The sequence below is a fragment of the Scyliorhinus torazame genome, chromosome 14 (genome assembly GCF_047496885.1).
Source record: "Scyliorhinus torazame isolate Kashiwa2021f chromosome 14, sScyTor2.1, whole genome shotgun sequence".
NCBI classification, from domain to species: domain Eukaryota; kingdom Metazoa; phylum Chordata; class Chondrichthyes; order Carcharhiniformes; family Scyliorhinidae; genus Scyliorhinus; species Scyliorhinus torazame.
The window spans coordinates 84,092,298-84,112,831 of NC_092720.1; positions in this window are offsets into that span (position 1 = coordinate 84,092,298).

Below are 20,534 nucleotides of genomic sequence, written 5' to 3' on the forward strand. Positions count from 1 at the left end.
GACTTCCCAGTCCTCTAGTCTCCCACTAATTTTTGCCACTTTGTATGTTTTTTCCTTCAATTTGATACTCTCCCTCACCTCCTTAGATATCCACGGTCGATTTTTCCCCTTTCTACCGTCTTTCTTTTTAGTCGGTTTGAACCTTTTCTGAACACTGTGAAAGATCGCTCGGAAGGTTCTCCACTGTTCCTCAACTGCTTCACCATGAAGTCTTTGCTCCCAGTCTACCTTAGCTAGTTCTTCTCTCATCCCATTGTAATCGCCTTTGTTTAAGCACAAAACACTGGTGTTTGATTTTACCTTGTCATCCTCCAACTGTATTTTAAATTCCACCATATTGTGGTCGCTCCTTCCAAGAGGATCCCGAACTATGAGATCATTAATCAATCCTGCCTCATTACACAGGACCAGATCTAGGACCGCTTGTTCCCTTGTCAGTTTTGCGCTGAGTGCTGAATTTGGTGCTTTTTGAGTGCGATAGTGAGAGTTTGGTGACCGAGGGAGTTAGGTGAGGAGGGAGTAAGGTGCTCCTTTCATTTTGTTTCCGACATTTCCGCAAAGAGTGCGAAGAGAGCCAGGAGTTTACAGGAAGTGTAGCTGACTGGGAGCAGAGTCGGAGGGCGGAGATCTAGTTAGTCCACAGGGCAGCTATATTCTGTAAGGTAAGAGGGGATGGAGGCTAGGCCAGTTACATGCTCCTCCTGTAGGATGTGGGTGGTGAGGGATACCACCGGTGTCCCCACTGACTATACCTGCGGGAAGTGCACCCAACTTCAGCTCCTCAAAGACCGTGTTAGGGAACTGGAGCTGAAGCTGGATGAACTTCGGATCATCCGGGAGGCAGAGGGGGTGATTGAGAAGAGTTACAGGGAGGTAACCACACCCAAGGTACAGGACAAGAATAGCTGGGTTACAGTCAGGGGGAAAAAAAACAAACAGGCAGACAGTGCAGGGATCCCTCGTGGCCGTTCCCCTTCAAAACAAGTATACCGTTTTGGATGCTGTTGGGGGGGATGACCTACTGGGGGAAGGCCCTAGCGGCCAGGTCTCTGGCACTGAGTCTGGCTCTGGGGCTCAGAAGGGAAGGGGGGAGAATAGAAAAGCAATAGTTGTAGGAGATTCAATGGTTAGGGGAATAGATAGGAGATTCTGTGGTCGCGAGCGAGACTCCCGGAAGGTATGTTGCCTCCCGGGTGCCAGGGCCAGGGATGTCTCGGATCGTGTCTTCAGGATCCTTAAGGGGGAGGGGGAGCAGCCAGAAGTCGTGGTGCACATTGGTACCAACGACATAGGTAGGAAAAGGGGTGTGGAGGTAATAAACAAGTTTAGGGAGTTAGGCTGGAAGTTGAAAGCCAGGACAGACAGAGTTGTCATCTCTGGTTTGTTGCCGGTGCCACGTGATAGCGAGGCTAGGAATAGGGAGAGAGTGCAGTTGAACACGTGGCTGCAGGAATGGTGTAGGAGGGAGGGCTTCAGGTATTTGGATAATTGGAGCGCATTCTGGGGAAGGTGGGACCTGTACAAGCAGGACGGGTTGCATCTGAACCAGAGGGGCACCAATATCCTGGGAGGGAGGTTTGCTAGTACTCTTCGGGAGGGTTTAAACTAATTTGGCAGGGGAATGGGAACCGGATTTGTAGTTCAGCAACTAAGGTAGCCGATATTCAGGACGCCAAAGCATGTAATGAGGCAGTGGGGAAGGGAACACTGACAAAGGAGAGTATTTGCAGGCACGGAGATGGGTTGAAGTGTGTATACTTCAACGCAAGAAGCATCAGGAATAAGGTGGGTGAACTTAAGGCATGGATCGGTACTTGGGACTACGATGTGGTGGCCATCACGGAAACGTGGATAGAAGAGGGGCAGAAATGGTTGTTGGAGGTCCCTGGTTATAGATGTTTCAATAAGATTAGGGAGGGTGGTAAAAGAGGTGGGGGGGTGGCATTATTAATTAGAGATAGTATAACAGCTGCAGAAAGGCAGTTCGAGGAGTATCACCCTATTGAGGTAGTATGGGTTGAAGTCAGAAATAGGAAAGGAGCAGTCACCTTGTTAGGAGTTTTCTATAGGCCCCCCAATAGTAGCAGAGATGTGGAGGAACAGATTGGGAAACAGATTTTGGAAAGGTGCAGAAGTCATAGGGTAGTAGTCATGGGTGACTTTAACTTCCCAAATATTGAGTGGAAACTCTTTAGATCAAATAGTTTGGATGGGGTGGTGTTTGTGCAGTGTGTCCAGGAAGCTTTTCTAACACAGTATGTAGATTGTCCGACCAGAGGAGGGGCAATATTGGATTTAGTACTGGGTAATGAACCAGGGCAAGTGGTAGATTTGTTAGTGGGGGAGCATTTTGGAGATAGTGACCACAATTCTGTGACTTTCACTTTAGTAATGGAGAGGGATAGGTACGTGCAACAGGGCAAGGTTTACAATTGGGGGAAGGGTAAATACGATGTTGTCAGACAAGAATTGAAGTGCATAAGTTGGGAACATAGGCTGGCAGGGAAGGACACAAGTGGAATGTGGAACTTGTTCAAGGAGCAGGTGCTACGTGTCCTTGATATGTATGTCCCTGTCAGGCAGGGAAGAGATGGTCGAGTGAGGGAACCATGGTTGACAAGAGAGGTTGAATGTCTTGTTAAGAGGAAAAAGGTGACTTATGTAAGGCTGAGGAAACAAGGTTCAGACAGGGCATTGGAGGGATACAAGATAGCCAGGAGGGAACTGAAGAAAGGGATTAGGAGAGCTAAGAGAGGGCATGAACAATCTTTGGCAGGTAGGATCAAGGAAAACCCCAAGGCCTTTTACACATATGTGAGAAATATGAGAATGACTAGAGCGAGGGTAGGTCCGATCAAGGACAGTAGCGGGAGATTGTGTATTGAGTCTGAAGAGATAGGAGAGGTCTTGAATGAGTACTTTTCTTCTGTATTTACAAATGAGAGGGGCGATATTGTTGGAGAGGACAGTGTGAAACAGATTGGTAAGCTCGAGGAAATACTTGTTAGGAAGGAAGATGTGTTGGGCATTTTGAAAAACTTGAGGATAGACAAGTCCCCTGGGCCTGACGGGATATATCCAAGGATTCTATGGGAAGCAAGAGATGAAATTGCAGAGCCGTTGGCAATTACCTTTTCGTCCTCACTGTCAACAGGGGTGGTACCAGGGGATTGGAGAGTGGCGAATGTCGTGCCCCTGTTCAAAAAAGGAACTAGGGATAACCCTGGGAATTACAGGCCAGTTAGTCTTACTTCGGTGGTAGGCAAAGTAATGGAAAGGGTACTGAAGGATAGGATTTCTGAGCATCTGGAAAGACACTGCTTGATTAGCGATAGTCAGCACGGATTTGTGAGGGGTAGGTCTTGCCTTACAAATCTTATTGAATTCTTTGAGGAGGTGACCAAGCATGTGGATGAAGGTAAAGCAGTGGATGTAGTGTACATGGATTTTAGTAAGGCATTTGATAAAGTTCCCCATGGTAGGCTTCTGCACAAAGTAAGGAGGCATGGGATAGTGGGAAATTTGGCCAGTTGGATAACGAACTGGCTAACCGATAGAAGTCAGAGAGTGGTGGTGGATGGCAAATATTCAGCCTGGATCCCAGTTACCAGTGGTGTACCGCAGGGATCAGTTCTGGGTCCTCTGCTGTTTGTGATTTTCATTAATGACTTGGATGAGGGAGTTGAAGGGTGGGTCAGTAAATTTGCAGACGATACGAAGATTGGTGGAGTTGTGGATAGTAAGGAGGGCTGTTGTCGGCTGCAAAGAGACATAGATAGGATGCAGAGCTGGGCTGAGAAGTGGCAGATGGAGTTTAACCCTGAAAAGTGTGAGGTTGTCCATTTTGGAAGGACAAATATGAATGCGGAATACAGGGTTAACGGTAGAGTTCTTGGCATTGTGGAGGAGCAGAGAGACCTTGGGGTCTATGTTCATACATCTTTGAAAGTTGCCACTCAAGTGGATAGAGCTGTGAAGAAGGCCTATGGTGTGCTCGCGTTCATTAACAGAGGGATTGAATTTAAGAGCCGTGAGGTGATGATGCAGCTGTACAAAACTTTGGTAAGGCCACATTTGGAGTACTGTGTACAGTTCTGGTCATCTCATTTTAGGAAGGATGTGGAAGCTCTGGAAAAGGTGCAAAGAAGATTTACCAGAATGTTGCCTGGAATGGAGAGTAGGTCTTACGAGGAAAGGTTGAGGGTGCTAGGCCTTTTCTCATTAGAGCGGAGAAGGATGAGGGGCGACTTGATAGAGGTTTATAAGATGATCAGGGGAATAGATAGAGTAGACAGTCAGAGACTTTTTCCCCAGGTGGAACACACCATTACAAGGGGACATAAATTTAAGGTGAAAGGTGGAAGATATAGGAGGGATATCAGAGGTAGGTTCTTTACCCAGAGAGTAGTGGGGGCATGGAATGCACTGCCTGTGGAAGTAGTTGAGTCGGAAACATTAGGGACCTTCAAGCAGCTGTTGGATAGGTACATGGATTACGGGAAAATGATATAGTGTAGATTTATTTGTTCTTAAGGGCAGCACGGTAGCATTGTGGATAGCACAATTGCTTCACAGATCCATGGTCCCAGGTTCGATTCCGGCTTGGGTCATTGTCTGTGCGGAGTCTGCACGTCCTCCCCGTGTCTGCGTGGGTTTCCTCCGGGTGCTCCAGTTTCCTCCCACAGTCCAAAGATGTGCGGGTTAGGTGAATTGGCTAATGATAAATTGCCCTTAATGTCCAAATTGCCCTTGGTGTTGGGTGGAGGTGTTGAGTTTGGGTAGGGTGCTCTTTCCAAGAGCTGGTGCAGACTCAAAGGGCCGAATGGCCTCCTTCTGCACTGTAAATTCAATGATAATCTATGATTAATCTAGGACAAAGGTTCGGCACAACATCGTGGGCCGAAGGGCCTGTTCTGTGCTGTATTTTCTATGTTCTATGTTCTATGTTCTATGTTCTATGTAGGTTCCATTACATACTGTTCCAGGAAATTATCCCGGGCACATTCTATAAACTCCTCCTCAAGGCTGCCTTTACCAACCTGGTTAAACCAATCGATATGCAGATTAAAATCTCCCATGATAACCGCTGTACCATTTCTACATGCATCCGTTATTTCTTTGCTTATTGCCTGCCCTACCATCCTGTTACTCTTTGGTGGTCTATAGACTACTCCTATCAGTGACCTTTTCGCCTTACTATTCCTGATTTCCACCCAAATTGATTCAACCTTGTCCTCCATAGCACCAATATCATCCCTTACTGTTGCCCGGATGCCATCCTTAAACAACAAAGTTACACCACCGCCCTTACCGTCCATTCTATCCTTTCGTATAGTCTGATACCCTTGGATATTTAACTCCCAGTCGTGACCATCTTTGAACCATGTTTCAGTAATGGCCCCTAAATCATAGTCATTCACGATGATTTGCGCCATCAACTCATTTACCTTATTTCGTATACTACGAGCATTCAGGTAAAGTACACTTATGCTTTTATGTCTTTGTTATGAACACATTGATCAGTAACTTTTCGCAATTTATTTTTCCTCTTACCCTTTCTCCTAATTTTCCTTGTCTTTGAACCCATATCTCTACATAATAACCTGTCACGTAACCTGCTGCCTTGATCTCCATTAACCATTATACTGTCCATAGCTTTACACTTCCCTTCCCCCCAACTTGCTAGTTTAAAGTCCTTGTGACCAACCTATTTATCCTATTCGCTAGAACACTGGTCCCAGAATGGTTCAGGTGAAGACCGTCCCAACAGTACAGGTCCCTCCTGCCCCATACTGCCCATGAAATGGAATCCCTCTTTCCCGCACGACTCCTTTAGCCACGTGTTAACTTCTCTAATTTTCTCAACCCTATGCCAATTGGCACGTGGCTCGGGTAGTAATCGAGAGATTATAACCCTGGAGGACCTGCTCTTTAATTTAGTCCCTAGTGTTTGATAATCCCCAAACAGGTCCTCTTTCCTAGTCTTACCTATGCTGTTAGTCCCAACGTGGACCACAACAACTGGACCCTCCCCCTCCCTCCTCCAGGTCATTTATAAAAATGACAAACAGCAGTGGCCCCAAAACAGATCCTTGTGGTACACCACTAGTAACTGGACTCCAGTCTGAACACTTCCCATCAACCACCACCCTTTGTCTTCTTCCAGCTAGCCAATCTCCGATCCAAACTGCTAAATCTCCCTGAATCCCATGCTTCCGTATTTTCTGCAGTAGCCTACCATGGGGAACCTGATCAAACGCTTTACTGAAATCCATATACACCACATCAACTGCTTTACCCTCATCCACCTGTTTGGTCACCTTCTCAAAGAACTCAATAAGGTTTGTGAGGCATGACCTACCCTTCACGAAACTGTGTTGACTATGTCTAATCAAATTATTCCTTTCCAGATGATTATACACCCTATCTCTTACAAGATACAGTCTCCCCCGGGATCTGGCCCCCACCGATACTTTGCGACCATCACCTAACCCCCCTCTCCTACACCGAACACCGTCCCCACCCCGACATGACCTACACCCCCCATCGCCGACCTACAGTGATGAAGCTCCAGATGACATGCTCCCGGAGTCAACGAGCCCAACACCCGTGCCCGCAGCGATGAGTTCAACACCCGTGCCCGCAGCGAAGCCAGAGCTCAGACGATCACAGCGAACGATCAAGGCGCTGGACAGACTCGATCTGTGAGCCCACTTCACCCCCGCTGGACTTCAATTTTTAACAGGGGGTGAATGTATTACTGCTACCATTCACCATTGTATTGCATTACATTGTACTGTATTATGTTAATGCCCCTGTGGGCTCTGCCTGTGGCTCCGCCCCCTCGGGGGTGGTATATAGATCTGCAGACTGTAGGCGGCACTCAATACAGAGCAGTCGCCGATCTAGCTGATTGAAACCACTGTTCACTTCAACTCTTCGTCTCGTGTGAATTGATGGTCGCGTCAGTTACCAAAATGTGAATACGTAGGTGGGGTTTCTCACTTTGGCAGAACGGAGATTGGTGGGAGTTCAAGCGGCCCGTAAGCTCGACATTGACCCTGGCCAATTTCCTAGGAATGAAGGTAATTAATTTGGCATGCTTCCAAAAGATTCCTGTTTCACCAGGGTCCCTGCCTCAGTGAAGAATGGGGTGACTGCTGCAGATCTTGGGTATACAGCAATGCAATACAGTCAGCAGTCTCTGGGGCTGATGCCCAGTCCCCATTTGATAGGCTGCCCCCTACAGCAGTGTCAGGAAATTATTTTTACTGTTCAAAATTATTCACCTGCCTAATAAAATGTCATTTCCAAAGTAACAGGAAAGTGGTGGGCAGAGTTATTAGTTGTGGTTACAGAAAACTTGTTAAATTGTATAACAATTACAATCATTAGTGTGTCATAATTCTAATTGGTGCACCATTACACTTTCCATTTTCCATTTAAGTTAACACTGCTGCTTCACAGTACAAGGAACCGGGGTTCAAATCCAGCCTCTGTGTGGTGTTTGCACGTTCTCCCCATGTCTGCGTGGGCTTCCTTTGGATGCTCCGGTTTCCTCCCACAGTCCAAAGATGTGCGGGTTAGGTGGGGTTACGCAGATAGGGCGGGGGTGAGTGGGCTTGAGTGGGATGCTCTTTGTGGGTTCGTTGCAGATTCGATGGGCCAATTGGCCTTCTTCTGCACTGTAGGGATTCCATGAAGTTTTCACACTTTATGCCAGTTCTGAACTGTAAATTTACTGGAAGTTTATTTCAGATAGGCATTCAAATTCTGAAGGGGAAATTTTAGCTGCGATATCCAGTGAGAGCAGAAAAGTAGCTAAATTAAAACTGCACTTGGATCTACATTTCCTCTTGATTGTTATCTGCTGCCATCTTCATGGCACAGTACTTTTAGGTGCCTACTGCACCCACCTGAAGCAGCCAGAAGTCTCATTGTCTCCATGCAAATCAGAGTCCTGGGATCGCAATGCAATTTTACCATGTAAAAATAAGTCTTAACCGGCATTGAACTGACTGTGTAAAACCTGTTGAAAATGATATTTCAAGAGTTTTTGAATTTTCACAGCACTGTTTTAGATGTTGCATTTTCTACATTACTTTTGCTTCTACTCCCTCAACATGCACTTCTCATGGCTTCTAATGTGCTTGACTATTGGCTCGCAGTGGGAGAGTAGCCTGGACGTTGGTTGACTGGGTTAATAGTGGCCCTCAGGAGTGTTAAACGATCTGCTGGTTCAACATTAAACTTCCCTGGTATAAGACTGAACAATAAACAATCTGGGGTGTGATCTAGCATGAGATTTACCAGCCTCATCATGCCTTGTGAGACCTAATGAGATTTCATGAGGCTTCGCCTGAGGTCGGACCCAGATTTGCATATTCAAGCAAGCAATTAGTCTCACTTGAACATACTGGCGGCGGATCTACCCGACGCCCGGGACCTAACGGCCTCATCTTGGAGACCCCGAGCAGGCGCTGTTTAATTAAATGAAATGAAAATGAAAATGAAAATCGCTTATTGTCACAAGTAGGCTTCAAATTAAGTTACTATGAAAAGCTCCTAGTCGCCACATTCTGGTGCCTGTTCGTGGAGGCTGGTACGGGAATTGAACCCGCGCTGCTGGCCTGCCTTGGTCTGCTTTAAAAGCCAGCTATTTAGCCCTGTGCTAAACCAGCCTCTAATGAGTTTAGCACTCGTTTCCTCAAACGTGGACCAGACGTACTGGCACTTGGTGGGGGGGGGTCTCCCAAGTGGGTGGGAGGGGGCTTCCAGGTGATTGGGCTGGATGGTTGGGCTCTAGGCAGGGTGGTACCCTGACACACAAGATGCCACCGAGGCAACATTGCACTGCCAATCTGGTACCCCTGGCAGTCCCACCTGGGCACCATGACAGTGCCATCCAGGTGCCAATATATGGCCAGGTAGCATCATGCCCATGCCAAGGATCGGCCGCAGGGGTGACCTTTCTCATGGGGTGTGACGGCTGGATGACTCCCTTATTAGTTTGTTGGGGGGGCGGGTGTCCAGAGGTCGTGGTGGGTAGTCTAGAGATCGGTGGCACCCCAATCTTTTTCTGCACTGGCTAGCGGAGCTCGCTAGTGCAGGAAATGGGACTAAGTGCAGCCTCAGCTAGGCGTTCCTTGATGAGGCCCAGAAATGAAGCAGAGACCTGTTTAATAGCGGGGTCGCTCTTGGCGCTGCCAGCACTGGGAAGCACCTGGCTTAATACGCTCGATACGGGACTCGGTTTCATTTCCGTTAACTCACGCCCCAGATCTTTCATAGTTATAGTTTCCTCTGCAAAATGTTATGCTGCCTGAGCTCTGTGGGGTAAAGACGGACAAAAGAATGACCCTTTTTTGAGAGCAAAGTAACACAGGAAAATTCTATTAAGTAACATTGCAAATAATAGAAACATTTAAATAATTAGCATGATTTACTACTATATGAATTATTTTGCAGAGCTCGCTTCAGAGAAAATATTTTCTGAGAACCTTCTTGGCTTTAAGCCAAGGTAACCACACATGATTCCTCATTTAAATGGGAGTTAATATTCAGGCATTTTCCTGAAAGATTATGTTCTCTGAGTGCCATGTCATGATCTTAACAATGGGTAAGGTCTGTTTAGTGCCATGAATCTTATTAACATAGATGTAAAACATGATGAACAATTCGTGATAGGAACATAAATTTTCCACAATGATATGGGTCCATTTTAAATGTGGCAGGTTTTATTTGTATCAGTATTAATATTGCCTTTTTGTAAAGTGTGATAGGATGGGGTAGAATGATAATGCTAAGAATTTTTCTTCACCAACTAGGTTGCAATCTGACAGTGGGAAATTTATGGAATAAAAATTCTGGTGGTTTCTACCATTGTATTGCACCTGCACTGCACCAGGTGAAATCTTGTGCAAGTAAACCGACCTGCGGCGCCTGCCGCCATCTGGATCATGCCCTCGCTGGGCCTGATCTCGATAATTATATTGCATGGCCACCTTGACACCACATTCACCCAGTGCCGGGGACCCAGCGAGGCCTTCAGCAGAAAGTCCGCAAGACCCCAAATAATGAGTGGAATTCAACCAAAACATTTCGAAGGTCATGAATTAATGGCCGTGTTATGCTTGAGCGAGAGCGCGCTGCGGTCGGTAGATCACAGGAGTGGCCAAAATCGAGAACTGCGCTGAGTGTCGATCGGTTTGCGATTGAACTGGCCTGCTCCCGTTGGTGAAATCGGGACCCCGCCGTAGCGTGGCGCGAAGCCAATAATCGCCACTCAAGGCCAATTTCCATACAATTAACAGCAGCAGCCCGCTATTTAACAGCTTCCCGTGATCTAACTGTCTCCCCAGAAAATGGTCACACAAGCACCGATTCGTAAACATTTTTTAAAAAATGAAGCTGGCGAAATGGCTGCTGCGGGGACACGAGGAGTTGAGTAGCCATCTTCGATCCCAGGCAATGAGCCCAAGGTCATTAGAGATGGGGTGAGGGGGTGTTCCTGGCGCCTCCCTGAGGATGGAGAGGGGGGCGCGTTGAAAATGGGGGTGAGGGTGGGGGACTGAAAGGGGAGGAGAAGGTTTGGGGCACTGATCTGCGAGGAGGAAATGACTCCAGTGCGGTGTTGCGGAGAGAAACTCACCGAGGCCAAGAAGATGTCAAAGTGCCGCTAAATTGCAAGATGTTTCTCGGTGCTGCAGTCACAGAGAAACGCCCCACTAAACGCACCCAAAACCGGACATCGATTTTTCCCGTTAACCCCAGCCAAAGAATCTAATCCTCTCCCCGTGACATTCAATGGCATTTCTATTGCTGAATCCTCCATCCTGGGGGTTACCACTGACAAAAACTGAACTGGACCAGCCTTTTTAACCCAATGGCTGTAAGAACATGTCAGAGGTCGGAATCCTGTGGTAACTCCCCTCCTGACTGACTCCCAAAGCCTGTCCACAATGTACAAGACACTAGTCAGAAGTGTGATAGAACACTCTCCACTTGCCTGGATGAGTGCTGCTCTGACAAAATTAAGAGACTGAACACCATCGATGACAAAACAGCTCATTTGATTGGCATCCCATTCACCACTTTAGACAGTCACTCCCTCCACCACTACCACTATCACCTGCAAGTTCTGCTCCAAGTCATACATCATCCTGTCACTGTTTCTTCAATGGAAAAGACCCTTGGGAATCATGTTAAGTGTAAAACTGGTTACTGATTCACTGTGAGTCCATTACACACTCCTGGCCTAGGAATTTCACTCCACAAATACTGCTTGTGATAAATTTCCCTTCACAACAAAGCCAACAGAACTACGGCCATGGTTTCACCTTTTGTTACAAGGTAATGATGTTGGGACAAGAATTTGTATTCGCTGGTTTTCACGTGGGACATCTGCCCTCTTAATTACCAAACCAGACCCATAATTGAGAGAATAATTCATTAGACATCAATATTAACTCAGAAATCAGAAAAAGTGAATGTGTATTTATACTGGTTTGGTGAACTTGTGGACGATGCAGTGCATTTGTGAATCCTCAACCAGGTTTAAGGAAATATTGAAGGCCTTTGATGAATATTTTAATCTTCAAATTATTGAGTGCATAGAACTTAAAGTGAGGGATGGAAAATCCCCAAAATAGCTACGAAAAAGGGAAAAAGACATTACCTAAGTAATCCACCCGTGGGCACCAGAGAGGCAAATAATTACCTGAATAATCCCAAATCCTGACACATTATCAAAACTGCAACAGCAGGTGGCAGAACAGAGCAAACAGTTGGCCATGAATGATGGACCACTACCTGATGAAATCCAAAATACACAAACCCTTCAAAACGAAATGAAATAAAGGGGAAATGTTTGCATCAAAGCTGAATTGGAAGATTTAAAACAGAATTTGAGCTGAGTATATGGGCTCGATTCATCTAATTGGGAACAAAGTCCTATAGCGAGCGCATTTAGCCGCGTGTTTCCCGGCGCTCGCAATGTCGAGAAACATGGGGCTATCCAATGTGACTCACGTTATATAAGGGACCTCAGCAGGGAATGCACAGCCGAGGCCGAACATAGCCCATTTTGTACACTAGGGAGCTCCATCCACCAATACACCCCAGTGTAGCGAGAGAGCTGGACGCTATCTCCGAGACTCTCAAATCAACCCCAGACCCCCACAAGCCCAAACGCATTATGGGAGAGTCTCCATCCCTCCCATACGCAGGGCACTCCCGGCGCGATCACACATGAGCAGAAAATGCCAGCTTTGCACCTTGGCAATGCCAACCACGCAGTGTCCATTCCAGCTGGCAGTGCCACCTGAGCATCATGGCAATGCCAGGATGGCACCTCCCAGGTGGCACCAGAAGTGCCAGCACACCACCCTGCCTAAAGGGCATGCAGCTGGGGCCTCCGATTCCCTGGGAGAGCCCCCATGAGTGCCGTTCCACCCAGTCCCCATTTGTGGGGACCAACACTTCCAAGAATCCTGCCTTTTACCCTGTACTGAGCATTAAAATACGACCTTCCAAAATGAATCACTTCACATTTATCTAGATTGAACTCCATCTGCCACTTCTCAGCCCAGTTCTGCATCCTGTTAATGTCCTGTTGTAACCAGCAACAGCCCGCGACACTATCGACAACTTCACCAACCTTCGTGTCACCGGCAAACTTACTAACCCACCCTTCCACTTCCTCACCCAAGTCATTTATAAAAACCACGAAGTGCAGAGGTCCCAGAACAGATCTCTGCGGGACACAACTGGTCACTGTCCTCCAGGCAGAATACTTTCCATCCCCTATCACTCGCTGTCTTTTTTCGGCCAGCCAATTCTGTATCCAGACAGCCAAATTTCCCTGTGTCCCATGCCTCCTGACTTTCTGAACGAGCCTATCATGGGGAACCTTATCAAATGCCTTACTGAAATTCATATCACCACATCCACTGCATGCATGACATCTACATCCTGGGACACTCAGAGATTCCCGGCATCTTCGAGGACCACCCCAGGGGATGAAGGGTTGGCTCTTGGGAGATAAGGGGCACCCACTGAGGTCCTAGCTGACGACATCAGTGCGGAGACCCGGGCCTGAGGCGGAGACCTGATATAACAAGACCCATGCTGCCATTAAGTGGTGCATCGGACTGCTCAAAATGCGGTTCCATTTTTGGATTCTTTGTGGTGGTCGGCTGTGCCCTCCACAACCTGGCACATCAGTGAGGCGACAGGCTGGAGGAGGAGGAGGGGCATGCAGCCTCATCTGAGGAGGATGAGGCAGACCAGGAGGGGATGGAGGACAAGCCTGGGGAGCACCCACAGGAAGAGTCAAAAGGTGGAGGACAGGCGGCGGTAATGGTCCAGCTTGCCCAGAGGACCTGGGAGACCCTCATTCTCACCTGATTCTCATAGGACATGGCTTTGTCCGTCAGATCCCCTCTTCCCCCAATCCCTCCATTCCCCCTCCCCAATCCTCCTCCCAACCACCCCCCCCCGATTTCCCTCCTTATTTCCCTCAAACCCCCTCCCCATCCTCCAACCACCTTGCATTCAAAGTATCATCTTGCATCATTGACTTTGTCTATATATGTGGTTATAGAACGCACTTCTTCACTCACCTGACCAAGGAACTGTGCTCTGAAAGCTAGTGATTCACAACAAACCTGTTGGACTTTAACCTGGTGTTGTAAGACTTCATATCGTGACCATTCCAGTCCAACGCCGGCATCTCCACATCATTGTTATTAGGGAGATGCTGAGGAGCTAGTCCGACGAATCAGACGATGGGACAGCCACGAGGGGCTCATGGAGGATCATTTCTGGCACTAAGTTGTTAAATACGGGCCATGATTTCGCCAAGGCGGCCATCAAGAAACACACACAAATCGTCCAAAACGACACTTAGAAAAGTTTCCATTAAATTGCGCCTCACATTTCCAAAGATATCCATGAAGAGATGGAGATTAGAATCTAGATAGGCAAAAGCAAGTAGAAATTCTCACAAACGAATATGAAGAATCTCATACACAGTTGGCGGAAGTGCAATTCCAGAATTTGAGCGTGAGGAATTGTGCAGAGAAATGATGCTCTGTCTCAAAAATCTGGATCAGCGTAGAGGACAAATTTGCACCTACGAAAGAGGAGTTAGTAAAGTGAGACTGACGAGCACACGGGAATGTCGTTCACAGGACGCTGAACACTCAAAAGAGACTTGAAACTCTTAAATGATCAACCTTTAGAAGCAAATTGAACAAAGATAGATCTTCAATCAAAGCTCAATGAACTTCAAGCATCAGAAGTTTCCAGTAAGCATCTTGCAGAATTGCTGATGCTTCAGAACAGTTACTTGAAAGCAGAATTAACAACCAGAACTGTTTAAAGTCTTCAACTTCAGTCTAATTTGAACAACATGGAGGTCGAGGTAAGCAATATAGAAGAGCACATACAGACTTTGAAAGCAGGTAAAACATATTCTATGAAACTGTTTGACGATCTAACAAGTGAATGGGTGAAGTTATCAAACTGATATAAACGTTCGGCAGGTAACTTTGAATCAAAGACAACTCAACTTATCTGTGTAGTTGATGGCCTGAATGAAGAGATTTGGGAGCTCGAAAAAAACTGGAAAAGAAGAAAGTATTCAAAACTTTGTGTAAAATTGTGAAATAAGTGGGGACAAGGGTTCCATTGTTAAAATGCACACTTCCACACGTGTTGCCATGACCCACACAATGGCAGAAGAAGCGTTCGAAATGGCAAGGAGATGAGGACAATGTTCATCCGCCCTGCAAGAAATGAGTTAGGGTAGCAACTGTAATACTATGTAGACAGACATGTAACTATGTAGACAGACATGTAACTAAAGGGTTAGTGACAACACTTAGCTGTGACACTACCACTAGAGGGCACCACCAGATCACACTATATAACTGAGCTCCCAAAGGCTCTTTGTCTCTTTCCACACAGGAGTATCCAGAAGCAGTAGTGTAGCAGAGTCAGGTCACAGCCTAGCCACCACGTGTAGTTCAGATACAGTATGTACAGTTATTTCTCAATACTTTATTTCTAGAGTTAGTTCAGTAGAGTGTCAAACTCATTTATTAGTTTTATCTTAATAAATTTGTTTACTTCACATCGAAGACTTGTGTATTCTTCAAGATAATCTGCAACCAGTAACGACCAAGTAATATAACATGCTACCAGGAGTAGCAATATAATATAACAGCAACCACTGACCAGCGCAACATTCAATTCGACCAAATGTCATGCAACACAAAACAATGAAAGGAAATGATGAAAACATACCCAGATTGCAGAACAATCTCCAAAGCTACAGGAAGAACCAGCAGCAACATAGCCTACCACGGAAGGGTTATAAGACTCCAAACTGCCTGAATCTTCAAATTCAAGGATTTGAAGGGGGCAGAAATGTTATAATTATAATGCAAATGTCTGATAGTAAAAACAACGTAAGACACGTGGTAAACTAAATCAGTTAAAATATATTGGATAAAGAATTGGGGTAGGTGCAATATTAGGGTCCGGCAAATATGGGTTAATGTAGGACCATTGACAGTACCAACTACACAGTGATGTAAGACAGCACGTGACCCACACCGATGGTTGTGTTGTTCTCTGCCGTGCTCTATCCGATTGGCTTCGATGTGTAGTGTTGATCAGAGAACAACGAGTCTTGTAAACCAACAAAACTATTTTATTAAATACTACTAACTGGATTCGACACTTATCCCTAAGGAACAAACAGTTAATTGATCCCACATAAACTATACGCATTTACATCTAACTCACTAACATAACAAACTACTCTCTTGCTCTCGCACTATCTTCAGTCCTTCTAGCCAGCTCCTGCTCCTACCACCTACTCCAACCTTCTGTCCCACAAGGTTCTGCATCATCCCTTATATACTTCTGAGACTAGCTCCCTCTAGTGGCTCTCTGTGTACATTTTATTAATCTTTACTTTACTGGGCTATATAATAATGCCACAATGGTGGTATTAGTGTTGGACAGAGCCCTATGTACAAGCAAGAATTGAGACAGCTCCTAGCTTATACCCTTTCTTTTATGTTTGTATTTAGTTCTAAGAGTCATTAAAGACTTTGAGTTAACCTACATATGACTACGAAGACTTCTTCTGACCAACCAAACTGTAACCAACAACTTACCATGCAACTCAGTGAAACTGAGCTGAAAGAACGGCTTTAGGAAGTATCGGGATTGTCAGTGTGACAGTTTGTGTTTCAGGATTCAACCTTGTCTGAGGGACGATGAGAAACTCTGTTTGAGAGGTAAGTGTTGGGCCCCCTCCCCTGGCCACCAGGCCTCATTTTTTGGCACCTTGGAAAAATTCAATGTCCTCTGTCCTCTGCCTGGACCTCGGTAACAAAAGCTTCAAATTGTTCTGAATACTTTGCTGCTCTATCTTTCCTGCGCACTGCTGCCATGTCAACTTACTGTTTACTGACCTTGCTCCTTTTTATATGACAAACTCCCAGCCCTTCCTTTGTATCAGACATGGGAAGCTTTCTGGAGCCAAGGTGTTTCAGGCCTATTGTTACAGGAGTATAAACCTTGTCCTGCTCAGCGGTATTCCAATAAACGGATTATTGGATTGCGTCATGGTCAGTATCTGGGACATTAGATTATCATAGAATTTACAGTGCAGAAGGAGGCCATTCGGCCCATCGAGTCTGCACCGGCTCTTGGAAAGAGCACCCTACCCAAGGTCAACACCTCCACCACATCCCCATAACCCAGTAACCCCACCCAACACTAAGAGCAATTTTGGACACTAAGGGGCAATTTATCACGGCCAATCCACCTAACCTGCACATCTTTGGACTGTGGAAGGAAACCGGAGCACCCGGAGGAAACCCACACACACACGGGGACGATGTGCAGACTCCGCACAGACAGTGACCCAAGCCGGAATCGAACCTGGGACCCTGGAGCTGTGAAGCAATTGTGCTATCCACAATGCTACCGTGCTGCCCATTAGGAGAAGGGAATGTCCCATGAACGTTTATCAATTGATCACATGAATTAAAATTTTGAGCCCTCGGATAATTTTATATCCAAGAATGGGTGGGTTTGGGCCTGCGTTAAAATTTGAATACGTTTAAACCCACTCACTTCCAGTTTAAATGGCGGCAGGACACTCGGGAAGTATGCAACCAACCTATATGCTTGTGAGTGGCTAGTTGGTAAAGGCTTTTAAGGCAGTCTCATTCCTGCGAGTATTTTTATCTTTTTATGTCAGCTGGGTAGATCCACATGGAGTTTGCGGGCCAGAAGAACCTCTACTTTTATTGGCCCAACAAGCTTACCTGCTTCCCTCCTGTGATTGGCCAACTATGCACCTCCAATCTGTCTCCAATTCCCCCTTCCCTAATCCTCTTGCCTCCCCATAACCATTAGGTTCCTGGTGTTCTACTGACTCCCTGTGTGAAAACATTTCTAGAATTTTCTTCTTTATCTGTCTAGTAATCATCATGAATCTATATGCACTTGCGACCGATTTTGCAGTCAGCTTAAAACATCTTCAAACACTTACCCTCTCAAAACCTTTCCTAAATGTTTTTAAAATAATGTACACTCTGCAGTTGGATTGGCAAACAGTTTTCAATCCATCCTGGATATGTGCTGTATTCGTTGTTTGATAAGTGTGAAAGAATCATTATTAAACGTGGGCCACAATTGATGTCTTTCCTTTTGGTTACCACTGACAAAGTCACCTTCAAAAGATTGGATATTTCAAAACTATCCGATTCTTCCATCTAAATTATATATATCAGTAATGACAATGAAAAAAATCATTTATCCCATTTTCAATAGAATACTTGCCGCTTGTTCAATTGATGGAGAAATTAACATAAAATACTTTGCCAAGCAGAGCATACTTGACAAAAATACGGATGCATAATCACTTATTTGACATTATTATTAAATAAGTTCAATAAATCTATGCAAATATGCAGTGACACAAAGGTTAAGTATGATCATTTGTAAAGTCTCACCTTGAATGCTACAGTGTAAAGACTGAAATTTCAGAATAATTAACTGATTATAGCGTGTCTTTAAAATCTTGTAAGGTTCCTTCCTGTTTATCCCCTTATTTCCCCTTTCTTTTATTTTGCCATTGTCATTGTGATCCATGGATGATTAATGGACATTTATCTTTAAGTCAAGCAGCAGAGAACGAGGAACACAGAGGTTGTAGGAGAGAACACTCTGCTAGTCTCTGCTAGTTTGAGCAGGAGCTTCAGACTTATCGACACCAGAGAGAGAGATGGGGTTGGACTTGGTTTGATTGACTGGCTAGTAGCCAATGAATTGGCCAAAAGGTCATACTCTGCCCGGTAACAGGTGATGATTGGATCCTATCCCAGTGGGAGGGTCCTCAGAGGTCTCAGGGAGAAGTTAAATCTTAGACACAGAAGTTTAAGGACCTGCTTTTCTCTCCCTCTCCAGAAAAGTTATGAATGTTGTATTCCTGAAGCTGCAGAGAACCTGAATGACTGAATCTACAGGAAAACCATTATAGGCTGCAAGCAAAGGCCAGAATTATCTCTCTCTAGAAAGGCTGTGAGTGCTGTATTCTTAAAACTACAGAGGCCTGGATGAATGTACAGTAGAAACCTCGAACTGAAAGTAAAGTCTGAAGAGGAGTAAGGTGTTGGAAACACACATTTGAAACAAAGACGCTTTTTCTCTTTAACTTATTTTTTTAACCCTTTCTTCCCCTCAGTGTTTGTCTACCCTGCATGTGTGTAGAGGGTGGGGGGAGGCAAGTTAAATTGGGGAATTAGAAATTAGAGAAGAGTTAACCAGTTGTTTTGCTGCATTTGCCATTATGATTTTTGTTATAAATAAACAGTAATTGTGTTTTAAACTTACAAACTGGTGGCTGTAATTATTGGGCAGACAAGAGCTAAATAATTTGGGTTTTTTCTAGGAAGCATTGGTTAATTCACTTGTGTTGCGACTTAAGGTCAAATGGGCAGGAACTGATTGCGTACTCGCCTAGTTGTCGTAACAATATAAAGTACATTTGCTGTATTTTGCATATAAAATTATATGATTTAAAAAACATTTTTTTTTAAATTTAGTGTACCCAATTCATTTTCTCCAATTAAGGGGCAATTTACCTAGCCTGCACATCTTTGGGTTGTGGGGATGAAACCCACGCAAACACGGGGAGAATGTGCAAACTCCACACAGACAGTGACCCAGAGCCGGGATCGAACCTGGGACCTCCGCGCCGTGAGGCTGCAGGGCTAACCCATTGCGCCACCGTGCTGCCCTAGTTTATCTAATTTAAGCATCATATCATTTCATTTCATATTCATTTATTTACAATGCTGAAGGAGGCCTAGTCCTGTCTCCGTAACCCCCACTTAACAATTTTGGACACTAAGGGCAATTTTGGACACTAAGGGCAATTTAGCATAGCCAATCCACCTAACCCACACATCTTTGGACTGTGGGAGGAAACCGGAGCACCCGGAGGAAACCCACGCAGACACGGGGAGGATGTGCAGATGCCGCACAGACAGTGACCCAAGCCGGGAATCGAACCTGGGACCCTGGAGCTGTGAAGCAACTGTGCTAACCACTATGCTGCCAGAGTACAAGTGGTGGTAAGAGTACGTTTAAAAAATACAACAAGAATGCTTCATAAATTTAATGAAAGGTTTATCCTTCTCAGGTTGTTGCCCGTACCTATTTATCAAACTCTGAGCAGCCCTCTTTTGAATAGATATAGCCGAGTCCAGTAATTATAGTACTTTATAGCAAGATAGACAAGCAGGGAAGGATTACAGCATGTGCGAAAATAAAATTCTACAAATCAAATTCGAGCCTAGACTATTCCAAAAAACGATGAAATTTGCCTCTTTGCAACTGATTCTCACTGTTCTTGTTTCATGAAACAGTTGTAATTTCCATCTCAAAGCATGTGGTTGAATGAGTGCATCATAATACAACCACGAAGAATTACTGTTGTTCAGTCATCAAAAGACATGAAAAGAAATGGAGCTAACAATCTAAAGTGACAAATGGTAAGGAAGTGATTTAAAAGGTGGAAAGACAGACTAGCTTTCAATATGAAGAAAGTAGGAAGGGTGGCCTTATGGCACAGTGGTCAGCACTGCTGCCTCATGTCACCAGGGACCTGGGTTCAATTCCACCCTCGGGTGACTGTGTGGAGTTTTCATTTTCTCATTCTGTCTGTGTGGATTTCCAGCTGGTGCTCTGGTTTCCTCTCACAGACCAAAGATGTGCAGGGTAAGTGGATTAGCCATGCTAAATTGCCCTATAGTGTCCAAGGACTTGTAAGTTAGGTAGGGTTATGGGGATAGAGGGGGGAGTTGGCGTAGCTCTTTCAGAGGATCAGTGCAAACTAAATGGGCTGAATGGCTTCCTTCTACGCTATAGGAATTCTATGGCAGAAAGGAGTAATCTGTGTAATTACTGTAATGGTAGAGGACAATATTGGTCGTCAGCAGCGA